The sequence below is a fragment of the Pinus tabuliformis genome, chromosome 2_2, assembly GCF_031772625.1.
Source record: "Pinus tabuliformis cultivar Carrire ecotype Pingquan chromosome 2_2, CPIR1, whole genome shotgun sequence".
NCBI classification, from domain to species: Eukaryota; Viridiplantae; Streptophyta; class Pinopsida; order Pinales; family Pinaceae; genus Pinus; species Pinus tabuliformis.
The window spans coordinates 367793512-367816198 of record NC_142300.1 but is presented as its reverse complement, the minus strand read 5'-3'; the positions used below and the strand labels follow the sequence as shown (position 1 = coordinate 367816198).

The 22687-nt window shown below is 39.9% G+C and overlaps 1 long non-coding RNA gene across 1 annotated transcript in view; it reads left to right on the top strand.

Moving 5' to 3' along the window:
- Positions 1–6336: 6336 nt before the first annotated feature.
- Positions 6337–22687, top strand: part of LOC149192762 (uncharacterized) — a 90005-nt gene continuing 73654 nt past the window's right edge. The window contains exon 1 of the long non-coding RNA XR_016254909.1: positions 6337–7098. This is a non-coding gene — a long non-coding RNA (uncharacterized LOC149192762). The remainder of the gene's footprint in view (positions 7099–22687) is intronic.

Below are 22687 nucleotides of genomic sequence, written 5' to 3'. Positions count from 1 at the left end.
TTTTGCTCCAGTGTTGACAACAACGATTATTGAGTCGTATTTGACATAAAGAGCAGGTATAAAAACTCCATGGTTTGGTGATAGTCACTTCGATAAATTAATTTAGATGTTGCAGGGAAATGCTATAATGGTTATCGAGGTAGCATCACAGTTTTATTATTGTGCGACGCGGTATGTGGATTTCTGAATCAATAAAAAAAAATAAAATCCCAAATCTTTATTTCTACAGATCCCAATAAAATATTAAAATATCCATTATCTCGTAATAGCCTCTGTCCCCGAGATCACTTCAGTTTTAGCACCATGACTGTCCTTAGTCTTCTGACTCTAAATTCGATGTTTATGGGCTTTGTCCAAACCCTCGTTTAAGAGCGTGGGCAAATGTCTCTGATGGTAATATTTGAATAAACCTTAAGCACAGAACAACAACAAATAGCATGCACGATACAACAATTTATATGCATTATTTACAGTTTTGGGTCACAATATTCTGCTAGTTGCAATTCAGTGCTTAAAGAGGAGAATGAGATTTGATAACAGCCACAGCAACATTTACTGGAATGAGATTCGATAACATTTATGAGATCGCATAATCTAGGTGAGAGGAGACTGAGTTTAGTCCCTTTATGCACAGAACTAGAAGACGCCAATAACCCTCATAGGGATTAGAGCAAGAGTAATTTGGGTGTGTGTGCTTTGTAATCTATCTCGAAGTGTGGGATTCTAAGAGTTTTCACTAATGGTGTATGTTCTTGAGTTGAGCAGTAAGCCGAGATTCGGCAAGTTATTGAAGGATCACATCTGCTTTTGACTAGAAGCATCCCCAGCTTATCCCTGTTGTGAGAGCTGAGTCGAGGCTCCATAAATGTGTTTGGCATGGAAGAGTTGATTATCTGTAATATTCATCCCTATCTTTGTGACACAGTTGTGAGACAGTTGTGAGATATTTTATGCGCATTTCAATGATAAGATAGATCAAAGAAGATTGATGCAAATGTAATCGTATGTTTTCCCAAATTAGATTTATTAATAATTGTTGTCTATATTTTATTGACGTGCATTATGTTACAAAGAGCACTTAGTTCCCTTCGCAGCTTTATTTTGATACTGCTATGTCTTTGAGAAAATTTAATGCTTTTTTCTGGGGCGCTCTATTCAACTCTGGTTGGGAAGACTATCGCTTGCTTGAAAGCTCTTCTTCCCTGTCGCTCTAGCAACCTTGTCTGGCTGCCTTGACTAACAAGGGACCCTTGTTCGAGACTAAGACAAATTGCAGTCGATGCAGGGGAAGGGTAGAAGATATCAATTGCTTTCATTTTGCATAACATTTTTTTCTTCAGACGAGTACAATGTTTATGAGATTAGTGAAAAATGAAACGAAATCGAGACTGAGATTGTCTTCAACCAATGGAATCCTTGGCATTTCAATCTCAAATGCTTTCAGAGGACCTCCCCGCTTAATCACTGTGGATCGGATTTCAAATCTCAAAAACTTTCCGAGAACCCCACCTTAATTACAGTGGGTGAGATTCCAGAGATTCTCATTGTTCAAAGGGAGTTGACTAAAATCTTTCACTAGTTATCTCCAATTCTGAGATCTTTATCCTTTTCCATGCATATCAAGAAACATTCATATTATTATGCGGCCTTGACATACAGATCTTGGCATTTAGAATCTAGAGGGATGCAATACAGAATTTGATCTGATTTCAACCAGAAACTGGAATGGTATCACTCTTAGTTATGCAGCCTGAGATGTTGAATTCTTTTTAATCTTTTGTCCCTGTAAAATCTACCATCGCTAACAATCTGAGCGAAAGGCAAAGTTTCAAAATGAAATTTTGCTGAAAACTACGAGATGCTGTACAGAAATTCCAAAAGACGGTAAAAAGTAAATAAGCACTGGCTGCTAGACTTTAGCCTTCCTACAATTCAGACAAATTTCTCCACTTTTTTCCCATTAGAGGATTTATGTTTCCAAGTGAATCATAGAGTGGGAGAACTTGGAAAAAAAAAAAAAACCTATGGAAAAAAAAAAAAAAACCTATGAAAATTGATTTCAGCATAATGTTTAAATATTGTAAACATTGTTATAAGAAAATCTATGATAGTTGATTTTGGTATAGAGTTTAAATATTGTAAACAATGTCATTTATAACATAGATTGCACCATTTACAACGTTTGTTGCCACTCTGAGCATTGGATCTTGGCCTTGATAATGAGGAGTGATTCTAGATCTCGTTCATCATTATCTACATCAATTAAATGTTGGTCGCAAAGATATTTTGACACTAGATTGGTACAATCAAATCTCACTGTAAGACAACATTATTTGTTAATTAAAAGAATTATATATATATATATATATATATATGGTTGCTATGTGAAGAGCAGTCATCCACAACCCTTGGTTGCCCATAATTCCATCAACTTTCTTGACATTAATTAAGATATGCCAAAATGGCTCATGATCAACACTACTATAATTTGAAAACTATTCCAAGAGTGAGAATCTTTTTAGATAAACTTTACAAATTTAATTCTATAAAAGTATTTGATTTTTGCCAAATCATTTATTAAAAGTCACTAAAATTTGGACCAATTCTATGAAGACACTAAATATCCCTAGCAAGTACCAATGGGATCCTTTCAATGAATTTAACCAATTAAAAAAGAAGCTTTATTTATGAATTAATGGATTGTGGAATTTATTTTACAAATTCTAATACACATATTGAATTGCTAAAGTTAAAGAATTAGAGACTTTGCTTAGGGTGGTAATGAAACATACAGTTGAGAAGCACTCATCCTTAAAATGAACTGGTTAATACACATGTTTTATGAGAGCTAAGGATGTATGAGTGCTTAATATATTTATAATAATGTAATGATTAACCATCACCAGAAAATAATAGCAATAAAATAAAACATACAAATAAGTTTGACTAACGAAACTAGTTCCATCTCATTCAATGGTTGTCTTTTTCATCATATAATACCAAAAACTTAATCTTGACCTCGTCATATGTTAATTTTCTTAGTTTATGCTTTGAAATCGGATGAGTGGTTGGAGGTGAAGCATTTTTAATGCTCTAACACTAATCAAGCCATTCTTTAAAAAAAATTAATGACGAGTTATAAGTGCCACATTATAGATTGACATATGGAAATTATGTTTTGCGTAGTAATGTCTTGGTTAATAAATTAATATATACATCAATCGTATAGAATTTATATATAATGGGATGTATTAAAGAGAAGTCAATAATTAAATGTTCATTTCAAAAGGATTTTTTTTTTTTACATGCGTACATAAAAAAATTATGAGTATATTTAAAAAATATTATTAAATTAATTTGTTTTGAAAAATTTAATAATAACTTGAATTAAATTATAGTTTTCATAAATATAATTATTGATATAAATATATATTACAGTTTGGATATAATAATTTTAATTTGTTATCATGATAATTTAGCAATTTTAGTTATTTATGTATGAGTGAGTGAAGTGGAGTGGTCACTAGTCATAAGTTATGACCACTTAATAGCATCCTTGGGTTTTACTTGAGAGAGGCTGTGATTTTTCTTTTGAGATGAACCTTAGTGATAGCAGGGGATGTCACTATCTCTTTCTTTATAGGTGAGGTGTGGTAGGTGTTATAATCAATTTGATTCATCTTGATAGTTTCTATGTAGCTAAAATAAAATTTTACCACCTTTGCAAATAGAAGACAACTTCCTTGGATTGGGAAGTATGCTTTTCGTTTAATTGGCATAAGTTTTTTATTTAGAGTATTCTTCTTTATGCCTAGTTCAATGCTTGATATATTATCAACTGCATGTTTAGATTCTTCCATTTGTTAGGTCATGTGCCACATCATCTCTAACTAGTTGAGACACTAACATCATTGCTTACTAGGATATTATCTATAATTAAGTAATGTGGTGATGTTTCAAAGAGTTTCTTGGTTGGATGAACTCCTATGAACTATTCATTGAACACTACATCTTGACGCACAATCACTTGCTTTGTAATTTATCTAATTATTTATTTATTTACAATTGCTAATAAGAATGTTTTAATTTTTAGCACTTTTTCCTTCATCTTTTGCTAGCCCGTAAGCTTAAGTTCGCCATTTGAATTTCTTATTCTTACTTGTCCACCTCTTTCGACATTTTTCCGCCTATGGCCTAAATGCGATGCTACAATTATACTGACAAGGTCCAAAATGACACTTATTGAGATATTAGGGAAATATTGCAAAATTATTAGAAATGATAACTTAGAATTTAAGACTTATGAAAATATCAAAAGTATGGACAACTTTTGAAAAATTTATACAATCTTTTCTTCTACGACAATATTATTGCAACATCTATGACAGTGAACTCTACCATATGCAATGATGATTATACAAATCACTTTGTGTTACATATTGTCCCCGATATTGTCACTTATAGGGCCTTGTAGACGTAGTTTGAAATGAACAACTAATTAGAAGCTACAGGAGTACAGTATGTAGATGACTTTACTTGGTTGAAAACATCATATATTAATTGTACCATGAGATGAATATTGATTATGATTATCCTGCCCTTGTTTTGTTGTTGCTTAGTCCAAAAAAAAAAAAAAATGTGCTTAATTTAAAAATCAGAGATACCTGTTACCAGAAGGTTAGCAAGAGTTTCAGGAAGGATTCCTAGGATATGTGTCGTCGTTTTCCTTTATGTTTCGAGGACTTCGGGACGAAGTCCATTGTTAAGAGGGGATGTATGTAGTGCCCACTCTAGTTTCTTGACCTTAATACGACATTATCCTAGACACTTTATTCTTCGAGGACCTCAGATTGAGGATCCGGACCCATGACACTATTATTAGCGATTGAGATATTCATGGTTGTGATGTTTATGAATGCTTTCCATTGATATTATGATAGCATGAATGGTTATGTAGCTTATCTATCAGTGTTCTGATGATTGCAATATTAAATAGTTAAGTTGGTCTCTATTTGAATTTATGATGAGGGTAGTAAAGAATATGTATGCGCTCTACTAAAAGCACAATGAGGATAAATTTGATGGATAGTTATATTTCTACGATGTTACGATGTTGATAGCTTAATGAATATGTATGTTTCCATTGATGATTAGTGATGATAGCCATGAGGGATGTGTCCCCTATGTTACCTACTTCCTTTTCAGACTTGCAATGGACAATGATGTGAATGACCAGGAATTGTTAATGATGCTATTATGATAATTGACTAACATTGAGAAACCTTGTTACTAATGATTATTGAGTATGGCAAGAAACCATCAGAGGCACTCGCATATGACATGTCGATGACACCTGGTTTGATGAAAATTCATATTATTTTATCTTTTAAAGTCTAAGTCGATCTTGAAATCTGCCATATATGTTTAACTATATTCTGATGATATGTTAATGGTTGCAGACACAGATTAGTTTCTTGACCGAATGACCCACATATGGGTGATGGGGTTGTACAGGTGGATGGAACTACATGGGAGGGGTGGGACAGAGTCCCTGATCTCACCCACTAGCACTCCCGCCGTGACTTGGGCTGGAAGGGTTGAAACACCTTCGCCTTGAAGATCACGATGCCATGAGGGAAGGTCCCAAAGTTGGGTCGCTCATGAGGACTTTACCGGGGGCGCGCATCAAGGCGGATTCCTTGATCCCCAACACCATTAGTCTCACTATAGCAGGCAACATAGGAGATGATAGTGGTCTATGACATTGCACTATACTTTCCCCTCGTAGTCACTGGATGCTTGAAGGGCAAGTGGTGTGGCACCCTTGGAACTTCAGGGGAATTTCTTGAAGGGCACGACCAACTTGGCACCCTTGGCATCACAAATAAACTACTAGGTGTGGCACCCTTGGAACTTCTAGGGAAAGTTCTTGAAGGGCACAACCAAACTGGCACCCTTGGCATCACAAATAAACTATTAGGTGTGGCACCCTTGGAACTTCTAGGGAAGTTCTTGAAGGGCACAACCAAACTTGGCATCCTTGGAATCATTAAAAATAAAATATAATAAATAAATATAAGCAAGGAATGAAAACTAGGTAAATTTACATCAAGGGTAAATGATGATTAGAAACCAATGTAATTAAATCAAAAATAAAACTTGGAATAAGTAGGATCATAGGAAGAATTAAAATAGAGTACCTTAAAAACTCTACCCTTCCCATTTTGGAAAATACTAGGAAGATTATGTGGTTTAATTAGGAAAAAGGGGAAATACAAACATAATTGTAAGGATAAAGATTAATCCTAAACTAATTTAAACCTAATTAAGAAAAGAGGAAGGTGAATTAAAATGAGAATAACAAATTAAATTTAGAGAAATGTAGAGAAGCTCCATGTGTCAACAACCAACATAAGAATATCCATCTAGGAGATAACCTGAGTTAAATTAGAGAGTAGATTGGGGATAAGATCTTGACTCATTAATTGACTTCAAGTAATCAACACAAATTAAAGAATAAAAGGGGGGAATAAAGAGACAACTAGGAAAAGAAATAGGAATCTTGTTGAGGTGAGGAAAATATTAGTTTTAAATAAAAATTTAAGTAAATAATTTTAGGAGACCCTTGATGTGAGAATGACACATGGGTGGGTGAATAATCAAGCTATTGAATTATAAAAAATAATAATTAATTATGCATGACATGACAAGTGTCACCTATGAGGACTCCTATAAAAGAAGGGGCAAGCCATGGGAGAAGGGATTTTTGGGGGGGAACCCTATTGTTGGATGGATGAGATGATGTCAGAGCAGTGATTACGAAGCTATAGTGAGTTTGGTGAGGTAGAGGATTTTAGAGAGGGGACTCTGGAGCCAAGGTGTGCTCTCCTCTACCAGCTAGTGCTTTCCTCCATTGTACAACCCCATTGCAGCTCGGGGGTCCGCGGGGAAGAAGAGTACCCAAGGAGTAGGCTGGGAGGTTAACCGGTGGGTCTTCGCATTCGGATCAAGTGCGTCATCATTCACTCGCGGAGGTGACCAGCTACAAGGGAATACCAGCAACAGCAGAGCAAGTGGAGTCTCGCCTTCTGGTGAATGGTACATATGTATTTCATTACTATTGATCTTAGTTAAGTATGAAACGTTATGATATGTTTTCTGAAATGAGTGGCAGGAATGTGTGTGTTAAATAAATTTGAATTTCAATGCGTTTCTTTTCTGGTTGTATTTGCTGTCAAAAAAAAAAAAAAAAAAAAAAAAAAAAAAATAAATAAAAAATAAAAAAAAAAAAAAAAAAAAATGTATACAGTCTGGGTATGGTCCTCACATTTTTGTTTTATTTTGATATGCATCAAAATTTTTGCATTATATTTGGGTTATTTTAGCTTTCCAAGTAAAGAAAATTGTTTTAACGCAAATTACCATGTAGTATGTGTTGCTCGTCATTTCAACAAGATATTGTTACAACAAAGTTTGCACTTCTCAAGGTAAAGTTTAAAATCTAGAGTACGGGACCAGTTTCACCTCGAAGGGGGTAATTGTCATTTAACCAACCCTCTTCTTGCTTCTAACAAGCTCTCCTTTGGTGCATAGGGGACATTACCCCTAAATGTTATAGATCAAATGATCCGGTCAAAGAAAGTCAAAAGCTCTCCAACACCTCTACTTACACTCCAATCAAATGATTTGGCCAATTAGGGTTCTAGTGGAAGATAAGATTCTGTTGACGGTGCTGGACCCACCAACATGTCAGGGGATCTCCCAGGTAAGAAGTCCCAACTAGACCTCAGACCGTTTGGTGTAGGAGTCTTGTTGGTTTGAGGGGACTTAACCTAGGTTCAATGTTAATTAGCTAAACAAATCCCTACACTACTGGCCCTTTTGGCATCAGCCCGTGGAGTGCGGACCGAAGTCTTACCCGAAGTAGTATGTGGGGATGATGGAACCAAGTTTCTGCACCTTGAGATAGTTGTGATGTCGTTTTATTCCTTTATTCTTGCTTTCACGTAGGTTACTTCGCTCTAGGGCTTGCCAGATGAGCCCTTTATTCCTTCATTCAATACCTCCATGAAAGGGTACGGCTGACCTTCGCGCAGCCCTAACCTTCGATCTAGACACTTCCGCACTGCTAAGGCTGCGTACCGTGCAGATTCCTAAATTAGTCTAAGTGTCTTACTTATCTTCTTAGATACTCACAGATAGCACCGCGTAAACATATATTCTTATATGCATTCAGTTTTCCAACATAATCACACACATTCGCACATCACATAAGCATTATAAAGGAAATTCATACATAAAATGATAAGATGCATTAATTGGAACAAAGACAGAAATTGTAGAATACTTCTCTTTATTGATATCTTCCAAGTGATTAGAGACTCTATTCACCCTACGCACACAACTGTAGGGGTTCGTGCACTCAGATGTGGACTTCTACCCTAGGTCTCTGCGTACTCAACTTCAGAGCCTCTACCTACTCTACGACCCAAAACTTAGACATATTACTTCAGAGCTGTCTCTCCAAAACTACTTAAAGCTTAGCTCTTTTTATACAAACCCATGGTCCGCGGACCATGGGTAGATCTGTTACCGCCGACTTTACTTTACAAAGCTAAGGGTGGACGACCCTTTATGACTTATGACACCTATGCGCTCTGTGACCACAAAATGCAGAGTTTTTACCATTTTGTTACAAAATTTGACTCGATCATGGGCTTTTAGCCTCAAAATTGCCCTTTGGGGGATCTCGTTCCCAATAGGACCCCAGCACAAACATTGTGACTCACCTTCAAGTCACTCGGTAGGCGCGGAGATCTTTGCACGAAGCCCTTCCAGCTTGACCCGTATGACTGCAACTTCGGTCGTGCACTGAGCTGCCGCTTGCTTTGCGTCTTCCACTATTTTCTCGGTCACTGCTCCTGCGCTGTCAGCCTGAAGCTTTTGTTGCGTTGCCGGCAGAGTCACAAGTTTGCCTTCGATATTCCTTGTCACTGCGTAAGCCTCATCTAGCCAGTTCTTTAGTCTTGCCTTGAGCATTGCTTCCTTGTGCAGCGCTGCGTCCACCTGTTCCTTCAACTGCTTGGCCTCCTGCAGCTTGGCTAGTGTCTGTGTCAGCGCAACGGTTCGCTTTGTGCCCTTAACCTCATTGTAGCGCCATAAATTTCATCTTAAATGTCGGCCGCTCGCTCCATTTGGCTGCATTTCAACCATTAAATCATGAACAGTGACATTAATGGTCACTTTCTAGCCGACCTGTGTGATTTCTCCCTAGATAGCGCAACTCCCTCTGCACTGTCGTGGACCCTGTGACACTAACTTGTTTCACACAATCCTCCAATTGCGCAGCTCCCCAACCCGGGCAGTGTAGTTTATAGTCCTGCGCCTCCTTTCAGCTGCCTAGAGCGCTAAGGTTGTGCTACTTTCATCTAGTCACATGGTCGGACCACCGGTGTATGGCTTCAAGTGACTGCCATTCACCTTTCCTGGGAAGGGATCTCCATTCAATTTGATCAGTTGTACCGCTCCTCCGTTGGTAATCTCCTTAATGACATAAGGCGCTAACCAGTGCACCCTGAGCTTCCCTGGAAATTTGTCAAACTTACTATCATATAACAAAACCAGGTCATTTACCTTAAAGGTGTGCAACTTAATGTGCCGATCATGCCATGCCTTTTCGTGCTGCTTTTGGACCTGTTGGTGAAATCCAGTTAGAAATCTCTCTTCCTCAAGTTCATCCAGCTGTGCGAGTCTTTCCTCCAGGGCTCCGCGATCCGTCATATCTGTGAGCACTGCTATGTGTAGACTAGGTACAATATATTCCATGGGCATTACCGCTTCAACACCATAGACAAGCCTAAAGGGGGTCTTTCCAGTCAAGTTCTTGCATGTTTTTCGATAAGCCCATAGTACTGCAGGTATGCGTAGATCCCAATCACTTCACTAAGCATTGCAAACCTTGGTCAGTGTGTTTTCAAGCATTTTATTGAACGCTTCCACCATCCCGTTAGCCTGCGGGTGATAAGGTGTGCTCTTCTAGTGGTATACCTAAAATTCCTCCGTTAGCGCGCTAATCCTCTCATTCAGAAAGTGCGTACTGCAATCACTCATCAAGATTTTTGGACAGCCAAATCACGTTAGTACATGTTCAAAGAGGAACTTCGTGGCAGTCGCGCCTGTGCAATCCTTCACAGGTTGTGCCTCCAGCCAACGAGTCAAATACTCCATCATGGTTATAATGTACCTTGCTCTTGTCTTTCCTTGGGGCTGAATGGGTCCCACAAAATCTATTGCCCATTTCTCAAAAGGTTGCAACGTCATCTGTGGATTCAAAGGCATCTCATCCCTTCACGATGGCCTTCCAGTTCTTTGACATACATCGCACGCCTTGCAATACGCTTTTGAGTCTTGATGGAGGGTTGGCCACCACAACCCTGTGCGTAGAATCTTCTGCGCAGTCGCTCTTATTGCATAATACCTTCCCGTGGCACCCCATGAGCGTCCGCGAGGATCCTGCTTCTTTTAAACTCAGGTACATACCGTCGCAATATCTCATCAGACCCCATTTTGTATAGATGCCCAACAATGACAGAGAAATCTGCAGCGCACACCATTAATTTCTTCTTTCGCTGAATAGTGTATCCTTTCGGGGCAGTTCCTGTCGTTAGAAAGTGTATTATATCCTCAAAATGACCATCCGCGACACACACTGCAAATAGCTGCACGTCAGGGAATCCTTTCTCCAAATTAGTGGGCTCTTTCCCTATTTCGATGCGTGACAGATGGTCTGGTCCCGCATTCAGCAGTTTAGGCTTCACAATAACCTCAAAATCATATTCCTGGAACAATAAGAGCCATTTGTAGTCTTTTCTCCCAACACAGGCTTATTGACCAGGTATTTCAACCTGGAATGATCTGTGTACATCTTAAAATAACCTCCCAACAAATAATGTCTAAACTTCTGGAGCACATACACATAGCTATGTTGAAAAGTGGGCAACAAGAAATGCTAAATTTAGAATGTGCTAAAAATAGCATGTCTAAAAATAGTAGTTTGGCCAGTGAGGTCATTGGCCACCTTGGGTGAGAGGTGAAACTGCTAAAAATAGAAATTTCTAAAAATAACATTTCTGGGTCCCTTCCTATTTATAACAGTCCCTAGTCTATCTATAGGAAGTCAAATTAATCTTGGTCTTAACAGCAGTTGCAAATATTAATTAATTAATTCAGTTGAGTTAATTAGTTAAAGAAATTTGAATTTGAAGTCTTTGTGAGCATGCACATGAATTGTCCCACTGATTGACGAATTTATCCTTAATTTTCTCCACTGATTGAGGGAATAAGTATGAGTTCTATAATGAGAGAATCAGTTGACTTAGTTCTAACTAGTCAAGTCTAGTTAGATTATTTTAACAAATTGTTAAAATAATAAAATATAGTTTGTTAATTCTTGCATGCATGTGACAAGTATTATTTTAGATAACTGAGGATTCACTCATGGATAACTGTTGCATGTCAGTTCTGTCAGAGACCCAGTTGAGATCAGATGAGGGACAATGTACTATCAGATGCTTGGATCTTCCCATGGAATATTCCTTGCATGCATGAGGAACTAGTGTCCTCAAGGATTGCGTAGTTGGACCTATGGTTGACAACAGGTATGATTTGGGGCCAATGCTCATATGTTATGAATTGGACCCCAATCAAAATTACGCAAGGAAATAGGGGATTGATGGATGGTTGCCTACATATTGAGGCATAGTGAGTCCATCATCTTCATCTTTTGATTGCAGGAAGTACAAGATAACTCTTGAGCTGATATTTGTTGTAAACAGAAGAGGATTCCCACTTGATTGATAATACAGTGTTGGGGGTTTTATGCTGGTGCTTTCCTCAGTGATATATCTGTGTTATGTGTGATTATTTCTCTTTATATGTGTTTATGGTTGATGTTGCTCATGAAATCGATTTTGCTTCCGCTTAATGTTTTGTAGAAGTAGATCATGTGTTTTGCTTTAGTACATTGCATTACTAGTTTGATCTACAGGTGAAATTTCTACATGGTATCAGAGCACAGTTAATCAAGCAAGGAACAATGTACAAGTAAGAGAAAGAAAGTCAAAGTTTATTATTCGGGATATAGATATCTAGTTCTCATCACAGTTTAGATTTCATCCAGATGGCCTTCACTGGGTTGAGGCTTGAGTATGCCCTTGATGGCAGCTCAAACTACATAGCTTGGAAGGATCGCATGGAGGCAGTATTGGAAGATAATGACATTAATGACTTCATTGATCAAGATGTCTCCAAGCCTACTGATGCTGTTCAGGCTGCAGACTGGAAGAAGAATGTGGCTAGAGCTAGGAGAATCATCCTAGAGGGAGTTCGAGATCACATAGTCTTGAGCCTCCATGGGAAGGAGACTCTGTTTGCAATGTGGAAAACATTGAAAGATTTATATCAGAATAGCAGTGATCAGAGGAAGCTGGCATTGAAGGACAAGCTTCGAAAGATCAAGTGTGAGAAGGGTGATACGATCACTACATTCCTGAACAAGCTCACCAACTGCAGAGATGAGCTTGCAAGCGTAGGGATCACTACCGCTGATGATGATATGGTGAGTCTAGCACTCCTTGGCCTTCCTAAGAGCTGGCATAGCTACCAGGACTCAGTGAATGGAAGGGACAAACTGCCAGATTGGGAACGACTGTGGTCGGATTTGATGCAGGAGGAGATCAGACGGAACACCAGAGATGGAGCTTCTTCATCAAAGAATGATGATGAAGAGAACTTGGCTTTAGCATCTAAAGCTAAGAAAGGGAAAGGGAAGGCATCCCAATCCAAGTCTTCTCAAGGAGGGAAGAAGTTTGACAAGTCGAAGGTGAGATGCTTTCATTGTCATGAGTTGGGTCACTATGCTACTAGTTGCCCAAAGAGGAAGAAGTCCAAGAAAGGTTCCTCCAAGGAATCTGATGGTGATGCTCTAGCTTCCCAACTTGAGATGGATTTCTCACTTATTGCATGCATGGTTTCATCCAACATGGGATGTGTTTGGTACTTGGACAGTGGAGCTTCATTCCACATGTCAGGTGACAAGACTATTTTCAGCACTTTGGAGGAGAAGGATCTCCAGATACGGATCGAGATGGGCGATGACGGAAAGTACCATGTCTCAGGTGAAGGTACGGTTGTGTTTCAGAGGGAGCATGGTTCTCCCCTCTCTCCTTCTAATGTTATGTATGTACAAAGGCTGAATAAGAATCTTGTGTCTATTGCTATGCTTGAGGATAAAGGCTATGATGTAGTCTTTAGTTTGGGAAAGGTTTTCCTAAGGCATATCGGCACTAGACAAACCAAACAAATAGGGATTCGAGTTAAGAATCTCTATAAGTTACAGGTAGAAGACTGTGCTGCTTTGAGTTCCAAAGCAGAAGTGATGCATGGCCAAGATATTGGCGAGTTATGGCATAGGACATTGGGCCACTTGCATCATGGGGCCTTGAAGATCATGCAACAAATTTCTACCGGATTACCCAAGTGCAAGCTGGAGCAAGTGAGCACATGCAAAGGTTGCACTTTGGGTAAGTATGCAAAATCTTCTTTTCATGATCGGGATGGTAGAGCAGGAGCAGTTCTGGAGCGAGTTCCTTCAGAGGCATGCGGCCCTTCTCTATAGCGTCCATCGGAAAGCAAAGGTATTGTGTTATTTTTGTTGATGATTTTTCTCGTAGATGTTGGATCTACTTCATGCAAAAGAAGGATCAAACCTTCTTGAAGTTTTGTGAGTTCAAAGCTTTGGCAAAGAAAGAATTAGGGATGAAAATAAAGGCCTTGCGAAGTGATAATGGTGGAGAGTATATTTCCCAGTAGTTTAAGGACTTCTATGCTTCAGAAGGAATTAAACGGGAACTCATGGCACATCATAACCCACAACAGAATGGGGTGGCTGAAAGCAAGAACAGATCTATTGTGGGCGATCGATGTTGCATGACCAAGGCCTACCACTTCATCTGTGGGCTGAGGCATGCAATACAGCAATATATCTTCAGAACAGAAGTCCTCATCGTATTTTGGGGATGAAGACACCTATGGAGGCTTTTTCGGGGAAGAGACCAGATGTGAGTTACTTCCGCATCTTTGGATCCCCAACCTTCTGTCATGTGACCAAAGATGCTCGGAAGAAGCTAGACCCAATAGCTGAGTTGGGAATACTTGTGGGATACATTGATACACCTCACAACTATCGTGTGTTTCTTTCTGCTAGTCAGTGGACCGTAGTGCGCAAGGATCTGAAGTTCGATGTAGTGAAAATAATATCAGCGAAATATCGCCGAATAGCGTAAATATCGCGATATTTTCAGCGAGCCGAAATATCACTGAGAAAATATCGCGATATTTGCGAGATATTGGCGATATATCAGCAAAATATCGCGAGACGATATAAAATATCGCTGAGCGTGTTTTTCCGTGGCTAGAAAAAGGAAAAATTGGTTTTTTTCTTCATTTTTGTTTCAGAGTGTTGGAGAAGGAAGGAGAAGAGTTTTGTGGTGGTTTTCAAGGAGGGTTTGAGGATCAAACAACGATTATCACCACCAACTAAGGTTTTTTGTGGATCAAAGATTGAAAAATAGTGAGACAAACTTCATTTCTTCCATTAACAGGTATGTTATTAAAAACCCCTATGTTAATGATTTTTTCATAGATTTAGGGTTATGCTTGCTTGCCTCTTTGCCTACAAACATTTTGTTTCTTTGTTTTTTTCCATTTTCTATGATTTTCATGCCCATGAACCAATGCAAGGGTTTTCTCCATATTTGGACAACAAGCTTCATTTTTTTTTTTCAACTTTCTCATGCACCCTCTTATTGCCATTTTTCATTCACATTGCAAAATGCAAATAATGCAGTAATTTTTTTTGAATGAGGTGGTTATTACTTATTATTTTTTCATTTTTTGTTGGGGGGTTTAATGCAAATTTTTTGTTTTTTTTTGTGCCCTAGGTTTGAATTAGTTCACTACAAATGTCAAATATGCCAAAAGCCTTGGACCCATTTTGCGAGTATGGCGAGGCTGTTGGTGGGGCAAATTAGGGATATATATCATGCAACTTGTGTGAGACCAAGATGTTAGGAGGGGTTACACGATTGAAATTCCATCTGGTTAGAATCTTTGCATATGATGCAGATGTAATGCCTTGTATGGTTTCTAGTGCAGAGGTTATACAAAAAGCTCGTGAAGCAATTGCTAAACAAGACAGAAAGAAAGATGCTAGGGAGAGGTCAATGGTCTCAAATAGATCGCTGCTAGTTTTATTTGTTTTGCAACTTTTGCTACATATAAGTTTATAAATCATGAAGATGAAATACTTTCAAAGTTTTATATATGTGATGTTATTTTGTTTGAGTCCTTGATTGGACAATTATCAGGGATTAGCAGGATTTGGTATCGCCTTTGAAGTTTGATGTATCATTTCTATTTGACATTATATATATCAATGCCTTCTTCATATTTATGTGCCAATGTGTTTAGTTCATGTTGTTATTGCTTTATATGTTTAGAAATCTGAAAAAAAAAATGAATATATTATGCATTTTTTATGCTTGCCGATATTTGCCGATATTTTTGCCAATATTGCCGATAAGATATTTTCTGGACCCTCGCCGATATTTTTCCGATATCGATATTTTCAACACTGGTTCGATTAGCAGCGAGCCATGCGAGCATCACTTGAGAGGGAGCTCAAGTTGCATGGTGATGATGAGGAACTATTAGTTCCTAAGGAGGAGGATCCTCCTGATGATGCGGAGCAGCCGCATGCAGAGATTCCAGTTGTGGGGATCACCACTACTGGAGAGTCTTCTAGAGGGGCGGAAACGCTCATGGGAAGCTGACAGATTGATGTAGTATGTGAGAGAGAATGTGGCAGCCATCCTCTCAGCGCAGACGGAGGAGATCTCTCGATAGATATACTGGCTACATGGCCCTGGTTGGGGAGTGTGTAGTGACTGAGCCTTCGTCTTTTGAGGAGGCAGTACAACAACCAGTTTGAGTGGATGTGATGATAGAGGAGTATGATTCTATCATGCGAAACAATGTATGGGATGTTGTTCCTAGACCGGGGGACAAGTCAGTGGTTACTTTCCGATGGCTTTACAAGGTAAAATAGGTAGCTGATGGTAGTATTGAGAAGCACAAGGCAAGGTTTGTTGCCCATGGTTTCTCACAGGTTGAGGGGATTGACTATGATGAGACCTTTGCTCCTATTGCAAGGTACTCATCGATTAGATCAATTTTAGCACTATCAACACAGATGGGTTGGCAGATCCATCAGATGGATGTGAAGACAACATTCCTCAATGGGGAGATTAAGGAAGAGGTATACTTAGAGCAGCCAAAGGGATTTGAGACCTTCGATCATGAGTCACATGTGTGTCAGCTCAAGCGAGCATTGTATGCGTTAAAGTAAGCACCCCGTGCTTGGTATACCAAGATCGACAGCTATTTCACTGGGTTGGGCTTCACTAAGAGTGAAGCGGATGCGAACCTCTACCACATCATTGTAGATGGTAAGCTATTGATTATTTTACTTTATGTCGATGATCTAATTTTGATAGGTGATGATTAGTTGATCAAGTCTTGCAAGGCGGATCTTGCAAGAGAGTTTGAGATGAAGGACATGGGCCTCATGCACTACTTTCTAGGCATGGAGGTGTGGCAGAGAGATGGGGAAGTATTTGTGTCTCAGGGCAAGTATGCCAATGAGATACTGAGGTGCTTCCACATGGAGATGTGCAAGCCCATGGAGACTCCTCTAGCAGGTAACTGGAGGAAGGAGGATGCTACTTCAGGTGAGGTAGTAGCTGCTATAGTTTACAGGTAGCTTGTGGGTTCACTCATGTATTTGGTGAACACACGACCGGATTTGTGCTTTGCAGTGAACCAGCTGAGTCAAGCTATGGTTCAGCCAACCAAGTTATTTTGGAAGGTAGCAAAGCATGTGCTGAGATATCTCAGAGGCACTACACAATATGGATTATGGTACAGGCGGACAGAGGGAGTGAAGCTCCAAGGCTTCACAGATGCAGATTGGGCAGGTAGTCCATTAGACAGGAAGAGCACTTTTGGAGGGATATTCAACCTTGGGTTAGCTGGAGTTTCTTGGTATAGCTGGAAACAAAGATCAGTTGCACTTAGCACAGCGGAGGCATAGTACATGGCAGCTAGTCAGGCTGCATGTGAGGCCATTTGGATGCAGAAGATTCTAGTGGGATTGTTTGGTCAGATGATGGATCCTACAGTGATATATTGTGATAATCAGAGTTGCATTAAACTCTTTGAGAATCTAGTGTTTCATGACAGGTCCAAGCATATAGATATCCGCTATCATCATCTACGGGATTGTGTGGTCAAGAGGATCATGATGTTGCACTACATTTCGATCGAGGAGCAGGATGCAGATATTTTGACAAAGGCATTGTCAAAAGGCAAGTTTGAGTTCCTCAAAGACAGGGTCGGGGTTGCCGATAATCCCTTTCTTGTTGAGAGGGAGTGTTGAAAAGTGGGCAACAAGAAATGCTAAATTTAGAATGTGCTAAAAACAGAATGTCTAAAAATAGCAGGTTGGCTAGTGAGGTCATTGGCCACCTTGGGTGAGAGGTGAAACTGCTAAAAATAGAAAGTTCTAAAAATAACATTTCTGGGTCCCTTCCTATTTATAGTAGTCCCTAGTTTATCTATAGGAAGTAAATTAATCTTGGTCTTAACAACAGTTGGAAATATTAATTAATTAATTCAGTTGAGTTAATTAGTTAAGGAAATTCGAATTTGAAGTCTTTGTGAGCATGCACATGAGTTGTCCCATTGATTGAGGAATTTATCCTTAATTTCCTCCACTGATTGAGGGAATAAGTATGAGTTCTATAATGAGAGAATCAGTTGACTTAGTTCTAACTAGTCAAGTCTAGTTAGATTATTTTAACAAGTTGTTAAAATAATAAAATATAGTTTGTTAATGCTTGCATGCATGTGACAACTATTATTTTAGATAATTGAGGATTCACTCATGGATAACTGTTGCATGTCAGTTCTGTCAGAGACCCAGTTGAGATCAGATGAGGGACATTGTACTATCAGACACTTGGATCTTCCCATGGAATATTCCTTACATGCATGAGGAACTAGTGTCCTCAAGGATTGCGTAGTTGGACCTATGGTTGACAACAGGTATGATTTGGGGCCAATGCTCATATGTTATGAATTGGACTCCAATAAAAATTGCGCAAGGAAATAGGGGATTGATGGATGGTTTCCTACATTTTTAGGCATAGTGAGTCCATCATCTTCATCTTTCGATTGTAGGAAGTACATGATAGCTCTTGAGCTGATATTTTTTGTAAACAAAAGAGGATTTCCACTTGATTGATAATACAGTGTTGGGGGTTTTATGTTGGTGATTTCCCCAGTGATATAACTGTGTTATGTGTGATTATTTCTCTTAATCAATTATATGTGTTTATGGTTGATGTTGCTCATGAAATCAATTTTGCTTCTGCTTAATGTTTTGTAGAAGTAGATCATGTGTTTTGCTTTAGTACATTGCATTACTAGTTTGATCTACAGGTGAAATTTCTACAAGCTAACCCTTCGCGCTCAATGGTGGAATAGTTCTTCTCCGCCTTGGATAACCTTCCGCTTGCAAAAGCAATAGGGTGGTCCAGGTCTTCTCCACAAGCGTGTGTCAGTACTACTCCCAACGCTATACATGATGCATCGACATGGACATGAAACTCCTTCTTCCAATCTGGGAAGACTACGATTGACACGGTGACCATCTTTTTTTTCAATACATCCAAGCTCTTCTTACAATATTCATTCCAGCAGAACGTGACACCCTTCTTCAACAATTTTTCCCCGTATGTCTTAAGGTAGCGCATAACTGCTTTACACTCCTTGGCGCTTCCAAGTTCAGTATCACCGTGATCTTCTTGGGGTCTACCATTAGTCCCTATCTGCAAACCACATGACCTAGCAGGGTCCCAAAAGGAACACAAAACAAGAACTTCTTCAAATTGAGTGCGATTTGGTATCTTCGACAGGTATCTAGCATTAGGCGCAAGCTTGCTACATGGCATTTAACCGGCCCAAACACAGTCCAGTCTTCAAATTATACCTCAAGGAACTTATGAATAAATTCCTTAAACGCAGCAACAACTACACGTGAGAAGATTGCAGGCGCATTTTTCAATCCAAATGGGATTACAGTGTACTGAAAACAACCCCACTCAGTCGCGAAGGTTATTTTGCTCCTATCCTCTAGCACAATTTTGATCTGGTGGTACCCAGAGAACCCATCAGTGAAGGAATATGCTTCCTGGCCACCTACATTGTCTAACACTTCATCAGTGAACAGAGCCTGGAAAAGTTCATGTACACAAATGTCATTCAGCTTTCCGAGATCCACGCATATCCTTATTTCATCTTTCTGCTTCTTTTCCTGTACCACCATTGGGCTTACCTAGTCAGATTCTTCCACAGGGTCAATGATGCCTACCACGAGCATCTTGTCTACCTCTAAGCGGACCTCATCTTTATACTTCGGATTGAGATGGTAAGGTATTTGCTTAACTGGATTTGCGTCAGGCTTCAACGTGATCTTCATAACACCTAGGTCCCTGATTATTCCTTTTAGATTCGTAAACCTGGTAGGGAATAAATCCTGGTATTCACGGAGCAATTCAACGACCTTATCTACTGTTGCATCGTCCTAGTAATCTCCAATCTTTGCGAATTTGGGCTCTGCCTCTGTACCAATGTTTACTTGTTTCGTTTTTAGCAGCGCTGTTATATCCGGATTCTCAACTTGTGGTCCTTCAACCTCGCGGTGACCTTTTGTTTTAATACCCCGTATGTCTTAAGGTAGCGCGTAACTGCTTTACACTCCTTGGTGCTTCCAAGTTCAGTATCACCGCGATCTTTGCGGGGTCTACCATCAGTCCCTGTCTGCAAACCACATGACCTAGCAGGGTCCCAAAAGGAACACAAAACAAGCACTTCTTCAGATTGAGTGTGATCTGGTATCTTCGATAGGTATCCAACATTAGGCGCAAGCTTGCTACATGGCGTTTAACCAGCCCAAACACAGTCAGTCATCAAAGTATACCTCAAGGAACTTATGAATAAATTCCTTAAATGCAGTAACAACTATGCGTGAGAAGATTGCAGGCGCATTTTTCAATCCGAATGGCATTACAGTGTACTGAAAACAACCCCACTTAGTCGCGAAGGTTATTTTTCTCCTATCCTCCGGCACGATTTTGATCTGTTAGTACCCAGAGAACCCATCAGTGAAGGAATATGCTTCATGGCCACCTACATTGTCCAACACTTCATCAGTGAACAGAGTCTAGAAAAGATCATGTACACAAACATCATTCAGCTTTTCGAGATCCACGCATATCCTTATTTCATCTTTCTGCTTCTTTTCCTGTACCACCATTGGGCTTACCTAGTCAGATTCTTCCACAGGTTCAATGATGCATGTCGCGAGCATCTTGTCTAGCTCTAAGCGGACCTCATCTTTATACTTCGGATTGAGACAGTAAGGTCTTTGCTTAATTGGCTTCGCGTCAGGCTTCAACGTGATCTTCATAACACCTAGGTCCCGATTATCCCTTTTAGATCCGTAAACTTGGTAGGGAATAAATCCTGGTATTCACGGAGAAATTCAGCGACCTTATCTACTGTTGCGTCGTCCCAGTAATCTCCAATCTTCACGAATTTGGGCTCTGCCTCTGTACCAATGTTTACTTGTTTCTTTTTTAGCGGCACTATTATATCTGGATTCTCAACTTGTGGTTCTTCAACCTCGCAGTGACCTTTTGTTTCATGGATGTTAATCTTTCGCGGATCCTTATCCAGTTCTTCAGTAGTTACATTATAACATTCCAGTGCGTGACTCAGCTGAGGAGCCCATTCAGACTGAATCAGGTTTAGAGGATCCTGCGGTATCCTAAAGATTGTTGCTTTCACCTCTTGTAGCACTTCATCAATACTGTCAAACTCGTCTTTAAAACTTAATGTCATTAGGAATCCTTCACGTAGAATATCTCATTCACTTGTATCATGGCAGAGCTTTGTTTCTACATACCAGTTCATCGAGACAATATCCAGGGTATGACAGAATAAGTGCACCCACTGAAGTTGGGGCTTCTCTCCATAAGCCTGAGCCCATTTGGCCAAGTGTGTGCACGGATCATCCTGCCCATCATACTTGTCTATCATTCGCATCTTTGGCTTCCCAAAGCGAGTTCGCATCATTATCCTACATTCACGCCAATCATCAAAGCTTCCCTTGTGCGTACCCCACCACCTTGCGAGTGTAGCGCGCAGTGCTCAGTCCATTGCTTGGAGGCGTTGCTTTTCTGGTACCTCCCTCTCAAATGCATCCATAAAAATATCTACATCATTTAGGCCATCATAAGTAGGCAGATTTCTTACCTCTGACGACATAGCGCAACGACTAGGTCATCATGTTACAGCTCAGCGTATTTACTTCGTGTAATCGATTCTGCCAGTTCTCTAGTTCTTCATCAGAGTTCGAGGTGCATGAACTCTCGCAATCCCATGTAATTCGTCCATCTGCCGTTGGATTCACCCAATCTTGGCCTTGCACTGTTATCTTATAGATACAGTTCAGATCATCATCACTCATAATCGCGCACTGGTTCAGTATAACGTGAACCTTTAGCAAGATCTAGGGGTACAATTACGCGTAGCGATTTCTTCTCAAATATCATCTTTCGCTTCTTTAGGTTGATTACCCTGTTCATATCAGTGGCCCAATCAATTCCAAGGAGTGCAGGATAGGGGTCGCTGTCATCCACTATCTCTATCACTTCAAAATCAGCCAGCGCGCTCGCACCTTCAATATCCACAGTCACCCCCTGCATCCACCCCATGGGGATGATCTTTTGTTGATTCATCATCCTTAGTTGAATCGGAGACCATTGTAATGCGGGTCTCCCCATCCGTTCCCAAGTCTGTTTAGGTAGGACGTTCGCGTCTGACCTAGGTCCAAGATAACCTGATCCATTTCATACTCTCTTATTTGCGTGGTCAGTCTCATCTCCTGTCCCGTCCTTATTTTATGCTTACCAAGCTTTCGTACTACGTGTGGCTCAACAGGAGTGTTTCTAGCGCATCTATTTATGAGCTCCTGCAGCCCCTTCACAGCCTTGCTATCGCGCAGAAGCTTCACGCATGTTTCCAAGAAGGTTGTAAGCATAGAAGGGTCCATCTCTTGATCAGGCTTATCCTTGCTTCTTGCGGTGGAGGCCTCAGTGAAGCTCTTTTTCGCTTACATGAACGTTTCTTGTGCGCGCTCCAAATCGAACTTAGCCTCCTTCGTTGGAGCTTTGCGCACCCATGTACTGTCTTCAGGTTGTTTACCTTTGTCATCTCCTGTTGCGACTCCACTTCGGAGCACTATATTAACATTTGGGTCCTCTTCGCGTAGCTCAAACCTCATCATCTACAGGTTCTGAATAGGCTGCGGTAGTAGCGCCCATTTGTCGCATATCCTTGCTATCAGTGTAGGACAATCCTCTGTTTCATGATCAAACAACGTGCAATACTTGCATGATGGACGTGTTGGGTTAGTACAATCGCGGGCATAATGTCTTGGTCCTCC